Genomic DNA, 7,374 nt, shown 5'->3' with positions numbered 1-7,374 from the left:
AATTGAATAAAACTGGATAATTGTTGAAGGTTTGAGAAATTTGGATGATAAATGATCGATTATAAATGAATTTGAACTGTTATCTATTTATCCATAGTTACATATTTGTCATTGATGGTTTAATCTTATATCATATATACAAGTTTGTCACGGTGTCTTTTATGTTTAGATGTTAATTAAATGATTGAATAAGAATGACTCCTCCATTTTCAATATATTTTTTTCTCAATTGAACCCACCTTTATATATATATATATATATATATATATATATATATATATATATATATATATATATATATATATATATATATATATATATATATATATATACAACTTAATTTTGTGAGACCGTGAGACGCAATCCTAGCCACTTATTTTGTAGATAAAAAAACATTTTTAAAATGCAAAATAATTGAAAATTTTCGAAAAAAAAATTCAAAAATTATTTTCGTCATTTATACTTTCCAAAAAAATGCCCAAAAAATTAAAAAACAAATAAATAAATACCTTTTTTTACATAATTCATTAGAATATTAGAATATTTACATATCTGAAAAATCTAGTAGAATATTCTAACATTCTAAAAATCACATTAGAATATTTACAGTTTAATATTCTATTCGAATATTTCACGTATTTTTCAAAAAAAAAAAATTTATATCTTTTACTTATTTTTTTTATTTAATCAAAGTGACGAAAATAATATTTTTTTTTTTTTTTGGATTTTTCCTTTTATTTTTCATTTTAAAATTATTATTAGATTTGGTCTCACGATCTCACAAAATTATGATGATTTGAAATGAACCAGAATATATATATATATATGGAAAACTTCAATAGAGAACCATATATATAGGTTCTTCAAGGAACCAAATCTTTTTTTTTTCAATTTCTAGAGCTTATTCTTTATCGAAAAAAAATTATAAAAATATATAAATTCATATATTAACATTGTGAATGTGAAAAATATTTTTCGGATTTACGTTGTGAATTTTCGAAGATTCACATTGTGAATTTGACGTAAAAAAAAAAATTCGAATTTTATATCATTAGAAAAGGAATAAAAAAAATTATGAATTTCTGTATTTTCAGTTTTTTTTTTTTATTTTTTTTTTTTTAATTTTTTTTTTTGATAAAAAAATAAGTTCTAATAGTTGAAAAAAATATTAGTTCCTTGGTTAATTATGGTTCTCTATTGAACCTCACCATGTGTGTGTGTGTGTGTGTATATATATATATATATATATATATATATATATATATATATATATATATATATATATGCTTAGGATATTGTATTTTAACTAATTATTATGTAGATGTAGAAATGATTACAGTCCGGTCATTTAGTTATATTAAGAAGATCATTTATCCATATAATTAAATTAAAATAAATAGATTAATACCATATATATATATATATATATATATATATATATATATATATATATATATATATATATATATATATATATATATATATATATATAAGAAGGTAAAATTATATATTTCAATTTCTTTTAAATTAAGAAACACAAATTAAAAACGGAATTTTCGGAATTTAAGAGATTTTTTATTATCTTAATTTTGAATTCTGATTTTTTATATTAATTCACTTAAAATTTTGTCAGAATTTTATTTTGTTATAATGATGTTCTATGAGACTGTTTTATCAGAATGTTATTCTATTATAATATTATTGAAGAATAACAAAATTCTTGAACCTGTGGTTGAATAATAACAACATTCTTACATATCCATATACATTTGAACTTAAATACAAATCCGTAAATATTCTCACAGACTAATAGTCTGATACATTTTAATATAATTATACATATTTTAACAGAATGTTATCAAAATGTATAATTTTTTAAAAATATCATTCTCAAATATACAATTCTTAAACAAATGCACCTGATCTTCTTCAATGGTCCAATTAATCGACTTGATTCGAAATCTTCTTCAATGTAATTCTTAATCTTCCTCATTCTAATAGAATATACTAAAATTTTGATTCTGAAAGAATATTGCATATATTTTTTTTTTATTTGCTTCTTTTTTTGCTTTAGCTATAAGTTACAAATCAACACCACAGTTACATACTTAATTTTCGTGAGATGAAGTAATATATTAAACTCTCAACCTCCACACCTATATTTACCTGCAAAAAGGAATATAATCATAACTTCATCTTGCAGTTATTATCCAAAATTAGACAAAAAAAGAGTTATTTTACCTTTTGATAACATTTAACAACTTGTTTATTTATGCTCATTTAGAATTCTAGTGAAGGTTCCTATCCAACATTCCACGTATTAACAGAGAATCTAACAATATTAAAAGTTTTAAGGTATTAGTAGCACAATTAGATCAACAATCTAATGATAATAGAAGTCATATGAGAGGAAAATTGAACTTAAACTTGAGTTTTTGTGTGTCAATGCATTGATATCTATTTTTTTTTTCTTTTTTGTCTTTTTGGCCTTGGAAATGCTCCTCATGTCAAAAAAGAAGTAACATGGACTATAAATTTGCAACATCATAAAGGCAATAGCATCTTATATAGTTTTAAAATCAATCCGCAAAAGAAAAATGTTATCTAGTGTACCGTTAAGATCGAATATGAAAATCATCTCGGATTAATATCCTAAAAATCATCCAACACAACTTCAACCTATTATTGTAGAAAAATGATGCTTTATATGAAGACGGGAACAAAAAATGGTGATGGTGGGTCACTCTTTTATCGGGAAGTAATAGATGGTGGTGATGACAATAAAGACTTTAGTGAGATGTGGTGAATGATTGTTTCGATTGTATATTGGGTAGACATTAGTGAGAAAAACTTACCTCTATGATTTCAGAAACTGCTTAGATGGGAAGTTCGAGATAATCCCGAGAAACGGGATTGACATTAGTTGGTTACGGATAGGGTAATCGCAGTGGAACAACAACGTCAGATCGTTTTCCGCCACCGCAGCATGGTAAAGCCAAGTTCAGGGTCGATTGACAGCACTTTCCATGAACGGCAAACCAACCAGAATTGAATCAGGGATGAATTGGCAGTTTGGCGAGTATGTCCGGGAGTACATCTCTAGGTAAATTCCCTAATCCAAAGACCTCACCATGGATTCTGTCATCATCATCATCTAAAAGTTTTAACTTCTTTCTGGGTTCGATTTGGAAAGATGAATTCTGGATTTGGAAAGATGAAAAAAAAAACCCAAATCCAAATCCAAAGAACATTCATTTCGAAAACCATCATAGGTTTTATGGTGTGGTCTTCGGAGGGGTTGTTGAGTCGATGATGGATGGATTACCTGGTATCAAACGATGGTTCGGAGATGGCCCTATTTGCTGACCGAGCCACCATTATTGGAGGCAATGAATTACGATGATCATGGTGGTGTAATGGTGTTTTATAGGATGTTTGAAAACAAACAACCTAAATTATTAGGGTTATTAATTGATTTAATTTTTTCCTATAATTAACTATTGGTAAATTTACTATTAAACCATTATATATTTAATAAATTATTAAATATTGATAATTGAAATGATTGGTTCATATTTATTCTTACATCTACGTAACACTTAGTTAAAATATTTGAGCATCTCTCTCTCTCTCTCTCTCTCTCTCTATATATATATATATATATATATATATATATATATATATATATATATATATATATATATATATATATATATATATATATATATATATATATATATATATATATATTGACAAGGGCGGCTCTATGTGTGTGCCGGTAGTGGCACCGACAATACCTAGTTTTTCCGGACGCAGTGTAAAATTTTTGAAATTTGTTTTTTTTTTCTACCATCATGATACTGCTAAAATTTTCTGTAACACCACTATTATGAAATACTGCTTTCGGCACTGTATATCCAGATTTTTTTTATAACATATATAGAACTAAAAAGTCAAACAAAGTGATATTAATTCAAACGAACAAAATACGAAACCACTGATTAGTTTCCATCCATGACAATAACCATGTCAAACAAGATTCCAACATTTGTTACCGAAAATACCGTTCATTTACTTATTTAACCAAATTACATCGTTTTCATTTATTATAAGATAATAGCATTTTTATAAACCTCACTATCATACTAGTTAATCTATCATTTCTTTTAGAAGCACTTTAAAAGACTTAATGGAAAAGTTTTAAGCTAAGGCCAAAAGTAAATGCTATATGATGCAATCACATTCTTGCCTTTCACTTGCAACCCTTCTTTGTTTTCTACACCACAACTTTTTTCTTTTTTTTTTTCATACATACAAAATACAAGTGCAATAATTCACAACCATCTTATACATAATCCAAAAAAGACGACCATAAATATTTATTCACCACAATATTACATAGTTATATTTGAAAACACCATGTCATTTTTTACACCACATTTGTTATTATGGACACATTAAGCTTTTGTACTAATATCCAGCACGCTTTGAAACTACACCGATGTCAATGTCACAAAAATTACAATGTATTTCACGATACCCATCTGCCTATCTATCAATCTACATACTGTCTATCCGTCCGGCTAAGGCCCCACAAGTCTGTCTAAGGCCTGTCTATATGTCTGTCAATCAATCTACCAATTTGTCTATCATTATACAAGTCTACTAGTCTCTCTATCAATCTACTGGTTTGTCTACCTATCTATCAATTTAACAGTCTCTCTACCCGTCTATCAATCAATCAGATAGTCTAACCGTCTATCAATCAACCGATCTGTCTACCCATCTATCAATCAACCGGTCTGTCTACCCGTCTATCAATCAAACATATTGTCTACCAGTCTATCAATCAACCAACCGGTATGTCTACGTCTGTCTACCCATCTATCAATCAACCAGATTCTCTACTCATCTGTCAATTAATCAACATAATCAACAGGTCTGTCTACCAACGAAACAAAAAAAGAAAAAACATAAATAAAAAACACAAGGTTCGGATTCTCAACAAAAGTAAAAGTTTTATAATTTAGAAGGAAAGCTATATAAAGTTTACGCAATTTTATGAAATAAACTATACCAAAATACCTGTGCATACAATTCAAATCTATAAAACATTCCCAAACATAATCAAACCATAAATTTTTTCACAAATCATAATCACCACTCGAGGATTCACCAACCCTCATGGTGATCTTCATCCTCTTGGAACCATCAGCACCCGTGCTCCCCCTGGTTCGACCCTTGGAACCACCAGCTGCACCCTGGTCCGAACCACTTCCACTTCTACCAACCTCCGAAAGCCCACTCTGTAAAGCCCTCACCAAATTCTCAAAATAAGATCGAGTCACAATAGTCAAATCAACCAACTTCACTCTGAAATTACTAAATTGTTCTTCACTGGGTTTTTCCTTTTCATCTCCTTCCTTTGTAATGTAACTTTGAAGCTCCTTTTCTGCACAAAGATGGAGTCTTTCTAATCCGGATTCTGCTTCTCCTTGTACGTATTCAAAAAAAGATTTCTTTGCTTCTTCTTCTTTGGGTATGTAGTATCCATATGCGTATGTCCATTTAAGAACTCGTCTACATTCCACTATTTGTAACCACGCGTCTATGATGAAATGTAGTTGTGATTCTGGTTGGCAGAAATTCAAGCTCAGTGTTTTGATATGGATTTCATCGATCCTGTGCATGTCTGAAAGTGCTTGTTTTCTTGATTTTTCATTTGCAGCCCATCGTTCATAGTAATGTGTGTATCTTTCTATTGCTTTTTTAGCTAACTCTCTTTGTCGTTCAGATTCAGGGATTAGTCCACCTTCTTGGGATTTGGTATATCGATTGCATGCTCTTCCGTCGTGTCCTACATATGGGCCAAGACATAGCCAACAGAACTCGAATCCACATGGAGGTCTGCAAGTCATGTGCATACATCCATGGTTCTTTTCGATTGATCGTTTGCATTTCGGACATGGCTTTGTGTATGCGAGGATCCAGTTTGTGTTTTCAGCTTCGGTGCTGTTTTTGAGAACCCATTTAGCTACGGTTTCACAACCTAGAGGACGATGAGCGTCTTCCATACACTTCCAGCAGAAAGTATGCTTACAGAGACAAGAAACATCGTAGTTACCAGTTTCGGAATCATCGTTGAATTCTACAGCGTAATCGCAGCCTGGACCAGTGCACCATTTGATCTTCTCGTTGCTCTCGACATAAGACATGAGAAGAAAACGGGCGTACCTTTTCTTTTTGTTCGCCGGAGCAAACGCTTTGACCATGTCCGGACCAACAGCAGCGTCGCAGGAAGGTTCGGGACACTTTAGAGTTAAGCATCCAGGGCCGTCGTCGATGGCGGTGCAAACGTAAGCCGTCCAACACGTCTTACAGAATTGATGATCGCATCCACATGTCGCAGTGTTACGCTTTCTAATCGATTCAAAACAAATCCCACAATCGACAAATTCTTTACCTGATTGAGGGAATTTAATAGCCGGATCAACGTCCGGTAAACCAACAAATCTGCGAACTTTATCTTCGTCTTCAAACCAAGCTTCGTGAACACTATTCACAATCCAATTATAACGCAGCAACAGCAGGCACGCAGTATCTCTCGGGATCATCGGTAGAACCGCGATAACCCTAGTGATGTCTTCCTCTTGACGCTGAAAGAGGTCATCTTCTTTCAGTATCACATAGCTTTTCTTGCTAGTACAACTTACGCTATTTATCAGAACATTGGAATCATCGGTTCCATCATCTACATCAATGCCATCATCACCATCGTTATAATCGTCGCCAGTATAGTCATCATCGTAGTAAACTTCATCATCAGAAGAAACAGGGGATGCATATCGCAAAAGAGGAGGATCAAGGTCGGAATTCATGGGTTGCATGAAGGAAAGCGATGAAATTGTAAATAAATAATTAGTTTATAGTAAAATTGAGGGCGATCGGGAATCGATCGAGTTGAGATTGATCAGGAGAATTTAGGGTTTAAGAAGGAGTGTTCGAGTGACGAAGATAGCGAAATAATTTGGGGATTCTTGGAGGTTAATTTACAGAATTTATCGGAGAAAGTGAAGACCAAGACTTTTAACTTTTAAGGTTTGATGTAACTTCGATTTTTGGGCCCAAGTGGCCCAAAATTGAATGGTATATAACATTGTCCACCACGTTTAATACGTTGCAAAATTGGTCTCGATTAATATTGTAAAAGTATAACAAGTTATTGGAAATTTTATTTTATTATTATATTATACTCGAACATTCATGTTGATTATGTTAATATTAGGTTAATAACCATAAAAATTACGTAAAAAACATTGATTATTTTAAATCGTAATATTAATCAAAGATTTAGAAAAATATATTGAGATAAAT

The 7,374-nt window shown here is 30.9% G+C and overlaps 1 pseudogene; it reads right to left on the bottom strand.

Moving 5' to 3' along the window:
• Nucleotides 1-4,998: 4,998 nt before the first annotated feature.
• LOC145043874 (putative E3 ubiquitin-protein ligase ARI5 pseudogene) lies at nucleotides 4,999-7,058 on the bottom strand (annotated as a pseudogene).
• Nucleotides 7,059-7,374: the final 316 nt, after the last annotated feature.

Source organism: Lactuca saligna, chromosome 4 (genome assembly GCF_052625555.1).
Source record: "Lactuca saligna cultivar CGN05327 chromosome 4, ASM5262555v1, whole genome shotgun sequence".
Classification (NCBI taxonomy): Eukaryota; Viridiplantae; Streptophyta; class Magnoliopsida; order Asterales; family Asteraceae; genus Lactuca; species Lactuca saligna.
Note: the sequence above shows the minus strand (reverse complement) of the source record. Positions and strands in the feature narration are given on the sequence as shown.